This window comes from Plectropomus leopardus, chromosome 16, assembly GCF_026936395.1.
Source record: "Plectropomus leopardus strain MGB_pleo_1.0 chromosome 16, ASM2693639v1, whole genome shotgun sequence".
Classification (NCBI taxonomy): domain Eukaryota; kingdom Metazoa; phylum Chordata; class Actinopteri; order Perciformes; family Serranidae; genus Plectropomus; species Plectropomus leopardus.
Genome location: NC_142191.1, coordinates 1,575,766 through 1,589,053, shown reverse-complemented (window position 1 = coordinate 1,589,053; position 13,288 = coordinate 1,575,766). Strand labels below are relative to the sequence as shown.

Below are 13,288 nucleotides of genomic sequence, written 5' to 3'. Positions count from 1 at the left end.
ATGGCTAAAAATGTGCTGTGAATACAGTGATGTCGTGTTAAAAAGTAACCAGTGTTGGTGTTTGTTGGGGTTGAACAGTGGTCTGCAGCTTGGCAGGCGTCTCACTCAGGTGTCACACCATCCACCATCCCCTCCGCCGCTCATAATCTCCGTCACTCTAGAAACGTGGATATGACACACATGAAATGTAATGTATCCTGGTTTGCAGAAATGTACAATGGCAACATTTCCTCCTGCCTCACTTTGCTGTGAACTGTCAAATAAAGCCAAAGTGCTGCTGTCTGAAAAAGGGACAGCCACTTTAAGCGCTGTGCCTCCAGGATGCAGCTTAAGATCATTTCTCAGCAGCTGCTGGCTCCATCCACCACTTACCCAGTGGACACACACAGCACTCTGGCTGCAATTTTCATGTTTTAAATGTCAACCTGCAGTTGATTATGCAGTCTGCTTTGCCATTAAAGAAGCATCTCAAAAGAATTTAATGCACTCCGAGTGCAAAGGTTACGAGGTGCTGTTTTTGAAAGGCGCTCATTACCATAATAAAGAGCACACAATTCCTGTAATCAAACATGCCTGCTGTCGCCACGCGGCCCCGCAGACGAAGCAGCGGGTAATTTGGGCGGTTTGAGTTTAACTTGAAAATTCTGTAATATCGATTGATGAGCGGGAAAGAAAAACAGTCTTTTTTGTCTGCTGGAACTTCATAACGTGACAGTTAATGATGGATGGCGTGTCAGGGCAGAAAACGACATGGAAAGCTCAGAGGCGGTTCATCGTAGTTGCTTCTGTCATTGTGAAATATCGCTGTGAGGCCCAGAGAAGTGTGTATCTGTGGATTTACACCGTGGAGTGAGAAAGCTGTGTCTGCTCTGACTGAAGCTGGCTGCTCCCTGCAGCAGAGACTGCTGAGAGCTGCACTGTCATGAGATATGTTGTTGTGTCGTGTCTACAGTGATGTATGATAATCGCCCCTTGTTGCGTTATGTCGAGTCAGAAACGTTATTTTGGTGATATTTTTCTCTCACAGTCCAAACAGCAAAAATGCAAAATGATTCACCTGTTTTATTCAACAGTGTGAAGAAGAAAATACTGTCTGAGCCAAGAGGCAAAAGCTTCCAATAATACCAACAACGTTCTCATCCCAGCTCGTCACATATCGACACTTCCACGTCTACATGTTACGTTTGAGGTATCCTTCTGCGTCTGGTGTTGATGTTGCGCGATGCCGCTGCCATAATGTCAGCAAATGCACAGTGGGACAGCCTGTTGTCAAATATGTCCGCTCTGTCAGTGCTTTCGGCGAACAAGCATGACGCCAAACGCCACCTTCCACGTCCAACCGAAACACGACTAGACAGCGTCAGATTACGTGCTCGGAAAGAACCGGTGGTGTTGTTATTGCACACCGGTAGTAATATGGAAATTTAGAAAAATGATTTCTAAGAAGTTAGGAAAAACTATATTTATAATCTATTTTTTAATTTAGAATCATATTGACATATTAACTCATATTATGTAACAAAATTATTACACTAAATACAATAGTATATCCCAACACACACACACACACACACACACACACACACACACACACACACACCTAAATAATGACCAAAACAACAACAACAACAACAACAAGAAAAGAAATGTCTGGCTCCGTATCCACTGTCACTGTTTATTTATATATTTTTTAAATTCAAGCCATTTCCTTTTTTTAAGTCTTTAAGTCCTTTTCTTTTCTTTTTTTAAAAAAAATTCTTGTACTTTTCAATAATTTCTCACTAATCTTCTTTCATTGCTCATTGCCTTCTTTCCATGTTTTGAAAGAAACTAAGAACATTTTCTCAGGTTTCAAAGGGTTAAGAATTAATAGAAGTAGTCCAAACACCGAACCTTGTGGAACTCCATGATTAACTTTAGTGTAGATGGAGAATTCATCATTTCATGTTCATCATCGTACAAACTGAGATCGATCTGATAAATAGGATTCAAACCAGCTGAGTGCAGTTCCCTGAAGGTCAATTAAAAGTTGTAGTATTTGTATTTTACCTCTTCAGCCCTTATGTATATATAAAAATATTTTCTGCATTACATGATGAAAGTACAGTGTCATTTTATTATTTTTCATGTATTGTCTGTACATCTCTGTTTCACCTTACGATGTGTCGGTGGGCAGACATAAAAATAATACCACAGGTTGTTAATAACGCCCCTCCGAACCCACCGCTCACATAAAACCTGTATTTCTGAGTGCTCGCCCTTTACAATACATCTTTATTTGGCCGCTGTGTAATTTCTCCACCACAGTTACGCTCTGGTCAAGCCACTCATCTCTCTGTACAATTTAACTGTCTCATTTCTCCACCGAAAAACTGCAGCTATCACAGGAGTGATTTATATCTCCTCGTGTGTGTTTTCCCTCTCTTCGTCCTCAGACTTTTCTGGCAGGCTGAAATTGCTTTATTATTCCCCCAGAGTCTGTCAAATCCCCCAGCAGCTACAAACTCATCACCTATCACTGGCTTTGTCTGAGAGGAAATAAAGTGTCGGGATTTCCTGGGTGACAGATTTGTGTAATCGTCCTTCGTCCAGGCTGAGGGGAGCAACTCAGCGGACACGGGAGGAGAGCAGAGGAGAAAAGAAGGGAGAGAAAAGGGCGCTGTGAGAGGGTGGCGGATCAGTCTGCCTTTTAAAGTGAAAATTGAGTTTCTTTGAAGGGGAGCTTCTCAGGTAGTGAGCGCCCAAGAGCCTTTTCTTATGAAACCCGAGAAGGAGAAAGTCACCCTCTGGGTCTTTGCCTCAGTCCAGCGAGTTATCAGGACGGACCGAGAGACAAAGACAGCAGCGTTCACACTGGCTGATCTCCAGCGGTGCCGATCGATTGTATGTTGCTTCGGATTCATGTTTGGTTCAGACGACACAGTTTTAGACTGTTTCTTTTCATATCTTGTATGTGCAGCGCAGAGAGGGAAACATATTTCTGACTTTCCCATTTGTACCCAAAAAACTAGATTTAGTACGTGGAGGAAAAATGTCACAACATTTGTTCTGAGTCATCTAAAGACTTGAAATCTGGGAAAAACAAACAACTTTGAAAGTGTTAAATCATGAGAAAAATCAAACTCTTATCAGTGGTCAAAGTTAGGATTTTTTAAAAAATGAGGAAAAAACGCCGTGGCTATGTTGCAGTTTTTTTAATGACTTTTAAATCTGCTTTTATGCTTATTGTTTTTAACTTTTTATTTAAATGCTTTCAGCTTGTAGCACTTTGAGATTTCTTCCAAAAAAGTGCAAAGCGCATTACAAATAATAAACAAATAATAGATCTGTGATAGTTTGTAACACTTGTACTATATCGAGGCCCAGTCCACATGTTCACCAGTATTTTGGAAAACATGTTTTGCTCTCCTTTTTTCTAAAAGAAAAACTCCCATCTTCACACAATGTTGAAACAATAAAAAAAATCCTTTTCGAAAAGAAAACGCAAAGACACGATTGAAGGGAAGTCAAAGCACGCTGAACTATCAGGCGGCAGCCTGATTGGATTCTGAAGATGTCAAACGCCGCTTTTGCAGAGATTTTGGCGTATCCCAACTCCAAAAGCCACGTTCTCAAGTAACACCACTCGTGCGTGCTGCATGTGGCCGTACGCCGGCGTGTAATAACAAAGCCACCGGTTCTCTCTGAGCGCGTTCTCATCTGATGCCATCCAGCCATGTGTTGGTCGCAGAAGGTGGTTTTTGGCATCACGTTTTAACGCCAAAAGCACTGACAGAGCAGACATATTTGAGGAGTTTGGAGTAAAATCGGGCTGAAACAGCAGACGCAGGAGGATGCCTAGAGCGTAATATGTAGACGAGTCCACTGACAAAGCGGCAATGTGTGCGATCTGATAAAAAATTAACACAAAGACATTCGATAGTTGAAGTGTTGTCAAAAACATGCCAAACCAACAGGCGGCAACATAACCCGAATACTAACGCCAGAAGAAGATGCTGACCAAATAAAAGCCTGAAAAGACGCCATTACTGGACGCCGACCTTTGTGGCACATTTAGGTTACGTTTAAAAAGCATTAAAAATGTGTTCCTGAAAAATAAAACGATTGTCAAAGAAACAATTCCTGAACAAAAAGTGTTTCCAGTGAGAAAATGCTGTTTGTTATTTGGATGAAGTGACCCTTTAATCCACGCTGATCACAAGTGCCAACTGATCTTTAACAAAAGGAAAATCACACGAGTCAAATTACATATTTTCTGTTCCATTTGTTTCGTTATTTTAGGTTTAACCGCAGCTACAAAGCAAGCATTAATCAGCAGGCCACAGAGAAATATCTAAAACAGCGGCGCGGCTCGCCGCTGACCCCGCTGATGAATACACTTCTTCTCTATTATTCTTCATACTTGGAGGTTAAACTCTGCAGTCTGTCATCAAGAGCTGCAGCAAACTGGGACGCTTTGAATGGCTGTAATCAACCTGTCATTTATTTTGCACCCGCCAGGCAAAACTATTGTCCATGAAAATCACATCACGAGGGAGTCATGGACGCACACAAACTCAGGCTGACTGCTGAAAGACGAAGAGCACGAAAACTTCAGCCGCGGCCAACTTTCTCTCAGCCTGTTGACCGTTCACATCTCGCTCGGCTCTCAGCGGACGCTCAGGCTGAAGGAAATAAATAACGTGCTCCAAAAAGACATTACAGAGCAAGTGAAGAGCCAACGCATTTTTTCTCACAGTTGGGAAAGTCTGCAGCCTGCAGCCAGCGCAAAAAATCAAAATGTCAAGAATCCTCTTTAAAATCACATCCCGAGGCGTTTAAGTGTATGAGGCATCCAGTGGAAACAAATCCTTGTAAGCAAATTGGGGGATTGGCATTGATTTACTCCCAAAGCTCAGAGATATTATCCATGCTTAAAAAACATCAGCGTTTCTCGCCTCCTCACTCATCTATTTGACCGCCATTCCTCTGACAGACTCTTTGCCGGACTCTCAACCCTCCTCTGGATATTTGGGCCTCACACGCTGCAGCTCTGCAGAAACAAACGTGTTTCTGCAGAACTTTCAACAAAACTAGATCAAACCTTTAACCACTTAGGGACTGTTTGGTGCATTTTACGCGTTTGTCATTCTTCATTTTTTTGATCATTTTTGTCTGTGTTCATGCATGTGTCCTAAATGTAGTCCAGATTGTGTATTTGAGTGTAATCAGTGAATTTGCAGCTCAGCTCCTACAATAAGTCTAAAATACACTGTGGAAACTAAATAGTTACATTCAGACTGTTCAGGTCCAAAAATGCTCCATTGAAACCCATTCAAACTGACATTTTTGATCCCACAGCCATCAGAGCAGAAAAACAGGACTTGTATTATTTCTGGGTGTCATTCTGGGCTTTTGACTCTGAATTTGTCATTTTGACTATTTTCCACCTGATGAGGTCATTTTGACCATATTTGGCATATGGAGGAAATACATGCTGTTTCCACTAGGTGACCTGTCACAGTCAATGTAGCTGCTGATCACTGACATATCCCAGACTGTCAGCAGCTACACTCACACACTGACATATCCCAGACTGTCAGCAGCTACACTCACACACTGACATATCCCAGACTTTAATATCAAAAACAATAATATCATAGTACTTTATATGTCATAACAAAAAATGTTTTTTTCCATCTACAAACATAGGGGCATCATGACCAAAACCTGTTAGGGTTAAAAATCAGCCAATGCATGAATAATTGATATTTATGATTAGATCTGATGTTGGTTAGAAAACATACACTCAATGAAAATAGAAAAATCAAATTAATGTATAATATTTTTTATACCCTAATTTTGAAAAGAGCATTTTGTGTGCAGAGCGGTATGAGTATTTGACTGCACAAAAAATAATAATGAATAAAAATCACTCCCAATTATTATCATGTCCCAGGCTGTGATGATAAAATAATTAATTTTTATAGTGGCATTATGACTAAATTTGGCATTTAGAGGGTAAAAATTAATGCAATGAAAGTAGAAAATAACAGATTTTCTACAGACAGATTTTGAAAAGCACATTTTGTGCACAAAACCAGACGAGTTTGTGAAATGTTAAAGGGTTAACAAACATAAAGTTTCTAAAACGCCAAATGTGCAGCAAATAAAACTTCTGATTTCACAAAATTATCTCCTTTTTTTCCAGAGGAGCAGATAAAGTAAAGCAAAAAACTTCCCTTGAATGTCATATTCGCCGCCTCGTGATTATTGTTCTTCTCGTGGATTCAAAGATGGATATATTTGCTTTGTCTCCACAAACAATCGGTCCTCTGACATGTGCTGTCTCCATTCTTGTTTTCTTGTTTGCTTTCTATTTTATTGTCATTCATTTTTCTTTGTCACACACCAGCTGTCTCTCATTTTAATAACCAACAGTAGTTTCTCTTTGGCACACACCACTCTGTGTAGGCTGAGAACGTACAGCAGAAGAAGCACGTTTAATCAAACGTCGTTGTTATAAAATTGATCTTTTTCAGTCAAGAAAATGTAAACTCAGATCACAGCCGCCAGATTCAGACTGCAGCAGGAAGCAAAAACAACAAGAGAAAAACTCATCAAGAAGCTCATAAACTGCACAGCGAGGCCACGCCGTCACAGAACAAAAATGATAAGTCAAACTAAAATCTCATCATCCAATAAGAATGTAAACCACCAAGTTAACACTTTGAATCCTGAGCGTTTTTTAAAAGCTATAGGGAAAAACAATATTTATAAATATCATTTTAACATATTTTAAATTATTTTACCAAAATACTGTAATTTTTAAGCACTTTTCCCTGCCCATTCCCTTGGGTTTTTTTAATTTCCTTTTTAATTTTTGTCACAAATTTTCAGGTATTTTTCTGGTTGTTTTTTTACACTATCCATTTGATTTTTGTCATTAATATTCAGGTAATTTTCTTGTTGTTTTTAAAAGAAAATATTTTTCATTTTTGTTACTAATTGTCAGGTAATTTATTTATTGTTTTTTAAACCAACTTTTTCATTTTTTTTCACTAATTTTCAGGTAATTGTCTTTTTTTTTAAGTCTTTCTTTGATTTTTGTCTCAAATTTTCAGGTATTTTTCTGGTTGTTTTTTTTACACTATTCTTTTGATTTTTGTCATTAATATTCAGGTAATTTTCTTGTTTTTTTTTTAAGAATATCTTTTTCATTTTTGTCACTAATTTTCAGGTAATTTTCTTGTTTTTCTTCTTTCTTTTGCAATTTTGTCACAAATCTTCAGGTGATTTTCGTGTTGTTTTTCTTTCTTTTTCATTTCTGTCACTCATTTTTTGTTATTTTGTAAAACTACATTTTTCATTTTTGTCACTTATCTTCAGGTTTTGTTTTTTTTTTTAAACTTTCTTTAGTAGCATAAAATCGCTCAGTGGAAACGCAGTCATCTCGCAATCGTGTTTTATCGACTTTTTGAAAACATGCATACGTTTCGCATAAATCTTTGCAAGAGAACGTCCTGAGATAGCAGATGGCAAGCTCATACCAGCCCCGACATCCCATTTTTTTACCCCTGAATTCAGTCGAGAGCACATCTAGAATCAACTTATGAGCCAAATTTGTGTTTTTGAGCTGGTGTAAATGGCAATCAACAAGAAAACTGCAATTTTAACACCATATACATAATCGTCATGCTTTTGTGAGAGCGCTGTCAGAGTACACTGACAGTCTGGAAATGACCAGAGTGCCCCAGAGTTTAGAGAAGTGCTGCTCGGTGACGGCGTGCTGCTCTCGTGTTTCCCTGAAAGGTTCAGAGGAGCTGCGTGCTCCGACAACCGGGTTTAATCACGCGCTGTGAGGAGCCGGTGAGAGCTTGTTAAGCCTCTCTGGTTGTTCTCCTCCGGAGCCCTTCGCCTTTCTCTCCCTTGATGATGACACTGCCCGCCATCACACCAGCTCAATTATCCAGGAAATATTCTCCCGCACGCGCCCTCTGATGACGCATTATGTTTAGGATGACTCTCTGGTTGTGCTTTTCGGCTGCATGTTACGATTTGGGGATGTTCTGGGGAAAAGAGGGCCTTTGTTCGTAGTTTTTAATCATCCTGATGGTGAATTGTTTGGGTTTTGGGTCTGTTTCGCTCTCCTTCCACAGAGCAGACTGGTGTACCACTGGTCGCGGTTGCTATGACAACAGCAGGGAGCGGTGGAAAGTTTGCTTTTCATGGTATAGATCGGCCCCATTGTACTGGCTGGTGGATTTTAAGGTTTTTTGGGGGGGATCTGAACAATATAAACACAGGCCAACAGTAAGTTGTGCTTTTGTAAAATGCGGTGGGATGTGATGTGAATGGCATTTGTAGAAATTTGAAGCGATCCAGCTTTTTGTTATTCAGCCCCAGCACCGCACTGCGATAGCAAAACTCCAGCCTCATCTTTTATTCATGATTTACCACTTCACAAAAAATTTCAGCTTCTCCAAAATAATCCAGTTCCACAAAAGACATGCATGTGTGTTCCAGCTAAATCTGCCTCCCCCGTTCGAATCAAGATATTCCACAAAAGGAGTAGAGTTGCAAGCTGCCGTCAGGTGACAAAGGTTTTGCATCAAACGGAACAAAATAACGCCGGGGGCAATCACACGAAGAGCCCCTCTGGAGGCTGGAGGTGGCTCTGTGTGCTGACACAAGGATTTTGGGTCCATTCACACACTGAAAAACCAGGCCAGCAGGCAGCGCCGCGTTATCGCCTGAACACACAAAGATGCCAAAACAGACACCTTGCAGAGCCAAAACAACAGCGACGCGCGGGGCGTCTTCATCAGGGGGATAAACAGAAACTCTGCTGAGGTTCATCATACAGCAGCAAAAATAATAATAATAATAAATAACTGACACATAAGGATGTAAACTGGCCAACGCTGGACAAATAGGTGAAAAATCATTCATCAAACAGTCAGGCTTCAGTTAGCCTATTAAATCATGAATTTAAAGTAAACATAAGAAGGTGCAACCCGCAAACTGAACTTGAGAATACATAAAACTGGAAACATTAAAAAAGAAAAAAAAAACACTTATCACAAAAAAATGTTACACTCACATGAGATGGTATTTCAGGCAATTCGAAAATTGCAATGGAAAAACTTCTGCATGATGCTGTAGCTGTGTGCTTGTCGGGAGGAACTGGCTCCTAACTACTAATTAATTAATATCTAAAGTGTTCCTGAGTAACTCTCAATAAAGATATTTGCAGAAAGTGAAGAACTGACTTTATTTGGTTTGCACAAAACCAAACTCAAGCCTAGTCTTATACCACTTTTCCACCAAAAGTACCATGCATACGCATTTTTTAAAAACTGGTAAAATCACTAATAACTCATGATAGACCTCTTTCCCATCGCCAGTGGACCAGAGCAGTGTACACAGCAGCAGCAGACACATATGCCTTTCTCTGTTTCTTGTGTCATGTTTGATGTCAGGCGGGTTTTCATTAACCCTCAAATTGCACAAATTGAAATTGCGAATATAAAATAATTCAATTGGAGTCAATTGGAGACGAGCCAATTTTTTTTAAAAAACTCAAAAAATGTTTTTATGCTTGCATTAAGCAGTATTTCAGGCGATTCCAAAAAGCAATATTTTACACTGTTTAGTCTTTTCTAGGTCACATGATGCTGTGTCTATGAGCTTGTCAGTAGGAACTGGCTCCCTCATGATGCAGCGGGAGCTACAGCAGCTGTTATTGCATCACATAACTGAGAAAGTTGAGCGGATCATCAGGAAGTTTTGAATCCACAATTTCTCTGTGAAATCGGGGACTACATCTCCCAGAAATCCCTCATACGTGGTCGCTCCCACATACAGTATAAGGGGCTTGCCTTTCCGACATTGCTCCATAACACGCCTACGTGGCCTTGGATTGGAAATCGCCATGGTTACAGGGATGTTATTGCAGTCATCTGGCAGTTGTTTTATCAACATTTCGATATCACTTGTGCACAACAATGAAATGGAAAATCGCTTATTAAGTGCCAAAGAATGCTGAGTCAAAAGCTGAATATCTACATATCTCATGTCTTAATTTGAAAATGCTTCATTGAGAAAAAGTTCTCTCTCTGAATATCCCAAAGACGCACGCTGTTTACGAGATCAGTTCAGACTAAAAGCGGAATATTTCTGTCTGTGTCATGTAAAAACTCTCTCGCTCTCATTTTGTCATTCCTGACCTGAGCCAGCTCATCTGCAGTCTGTCTGAACTTCACAGACTCAACACTGACTGAGATTTTTAATGAAATCAGAGGAAACGTGTGTGAAAGATGGTGAAATGAATGTTTTGTGTTTCTGTGTTAACGCGCGTACATGCAAACACACGCCACCTGATAAAACGCTGTTTTTAGACGCGCACCGCAGAGGTAAAGGGTTAAACTCGAGCTGCTCCTGTCTCACCTCCATCCAAACCTGATGAGCACTTCATGTAAAGTGTCCGAAATCGTCTTACTTTTTTGGGCGGTGAAAGCTCCCGGTGCGCCGTTCCCGGGGATGTCTCCGGGGCATCGTCGCTCTTTTAGAAGCCCCTCTGTTCGGCCCTGGAAACCGGGTCTTTTTCCGGGACGTTGTTCGATAAATCCGTGATGATAGATCCGATATCAGGTGTCTTCCGTCCATATTTTAATCATATTTCGGTGATAGAAGTACATTAGCATCGATGCTAAACGCCATATTGGTTTTCCATAGTTCCTTTGGTGCGGTCAGAGGTTTGTTTTGGTCTTGTCGTCCAATCGGAAGACGATCTGACGCTTTGTATCCGCTTACGTATGCCAGACGTCATCTGGAGCAAACTGCACTGTGATTGGCCGAATCCTGTATCTATCGCTCTGTGTTATTGGCCTCCTGCAGTAGAATAAACGCTGGTAGCCTCTATGATGATGATGATGATGATGATGATAATAATAATAATAATAATAATGATAATGATAATAATGATAATAATAATAATAATAATAATAATAATAATAATAATAATAATAATAATAATGATAATAATAATAATAATAATTATGATGATGATTATGATTATGATTATGATAATAATACATAAATAAATAAATAATAATACATAAATAAATAAATAAATTTAATATTAATATAATATTAATATGGCTTTGATTTATTTAATTACAAAAATATTTAACTTTACTATAAGATTACTTTATTTTATTTTCTTATAATTTATGAAATGTTACTATAACAGTAGTGTATTCTGCTTTATTATATAACAGTCGCTACTTTATTTAACTAGTGTAACTGCAGTTTATTCACTATTTTTGTATTTTAGAAGTTAACATTAATTTAAAGGACATTTGAAAATATGGAGATATATATTGTGTATCATGATATGGCCTTAAAATATCGCAATATTATTTTAAAGCCATAACTCCCAGCTCTGTACAGATTGATGGATGAAAACTTGATGCCCGCAGCCTCGGCGGTCGCTGGCGTGGAGTCATAATTATAGAAACGGCAAAGGGCAGAGAAACGCACACTGAGAGAGGGTCAGAAGTGATGACTGAGAGGGATTACTTCTCTAGGAGCCTTTTTTGTTGTAAGATCCTGCAGAGTATAGCCTCACAGAGAGGCATATTTGAAGCCGCGGTCGCTGCTTCCTCGCCTGAGCTCAACCCGGCCTCTGCTCTGCTGCCCAAATTTAAATTTTGGATGGGAGATACAAAGAGCGAGATGTGGCAGAGGGCAGCGCCGCAGATCAATCAGAGCCGTGTGATTCAGAGCCAAAATCCAGAATGCAATTCCTGTCGGTCAGGCCAGATTTTGGAAGAAAGTAAAAAAAAGCAAAAGAGGCAGCAAACCCAGAAGGTCAGATCTTTGTTGAAATGACATCTGTTGCCAGAGATCTGGAGCACATTACCTGTTCAGGTCCACCTGACCCAAACTTTCACAGACCTCGTCATTAAAACCAGGTTCCTGTTCACGCAGAGCGACAAGAGCGATCAGATTTATCCAGTAAGTGGATACGAATTCATTTGTGTGTGATGAAACTTGATCGTTTGGCTCAAATTGGGAACTCTCGTCTGAAAGAGGAGGAAAAAGGAGGAGGAGGAGGAGGAGGTGGGGAGCGCTCGCTGCTTTGTTTGCTTTGATGATCACATTTCTCCCTGATATAAATATGAATCCATCTCCAAAAAGTGTAATTGAAAGTGAGCAGGAGCGTTTGAACCGTACCACCGGTCTCACTCTGCCACACTAATAAGCTACAATTCAGCTTTGATGTGGAAGTGTGTCACCTCCTGAGGAGAGGAGCAGAGGGAGGGACTCTCCCCACGTTTTTTTATCTCCTCCACAGACAGATATCATCAGCGTATCTGAGAGATGAAGTGGCACACACACACACACACACACACACACACACACACACACACACACACACACACACACACTGTTCTGTACATCAAATTATTAATCACCATAACAAGGGATCATCAGCGGCGCCCACAAACTGGCACAAAAGAAAGTGTCAGTTCTGACTGTGGCTAAAGGAGAGATATCCATAATTAATTGATTGCAGATATGCCACATGGGACAAGCAGCTGTCATGACAAATTGCCAGGAAGAGAGTGAGGAACAATGAGACGGAGGAGTGAAAGTCGTCGTTAGGAAAATTCATTTTTCATTTCCTCGCTGTGTTCCTCTCATCTGACATCTCCGCCTGTCGTCAGCCCCCCAACACCCCCCCTCATTAACACACCTTTCAACTGCGACATATAGATGACATTTAAATATAAATCACACGCATTAACATTTATAAACACGAGGGTTTTATGACGGCTCGGTAATGAGGCGTTATAAATCCCAGGGCCACGGCTCACCGTGCCGGCGGACACATAAACCGCCAAGAGCTCTTTAACAAGGACGCCATGGCGGCCGCCCCACCACATCCGAGGCCCCGTGAAGCCACCGCTGCACATTATAAATACAGTTTCTGAACAGTTTCCCTATTTTTTGATAATGTCTGATAACCTCCCAACAGCTAATGTTCAAGTCATTTTCCTGTCACCTTTTTTTTTTCATTTATTTGTTTTTTATTTGCCGGGCAGTTCTTGCCAAGTAGCTCGTTGCTTTTCCCCCTTGTTTTCATTAGAAACCAATTTTATTAGATTCCAGAGGTTAAAATGCTTGTAAAAGACATCTGAAAGTCACACAACAAAACTGATGTTGACGCAGGGTCTAAAGGGTTAAATCAGTTGGCTGGTCTGTTAGTTTTAGAGAGGACAGAGAGACCTCTGTAGATTTT

At 40.3% G+C, this 13,288-nt stretch overlaps 1 long non-coding RNA gene across 1 annotated transcript in view; it reads right to left on the bottom strand.

Moving 5' to 3' along the window:
• Positions 1 to 13,288, bottom strand: part of LOC148186786 (uncharacterized) — a 107,746-nt gene that overhangs the window by 93,763 nt on the left and 695 nt on the right. The window lies entirely within an intron of this gene.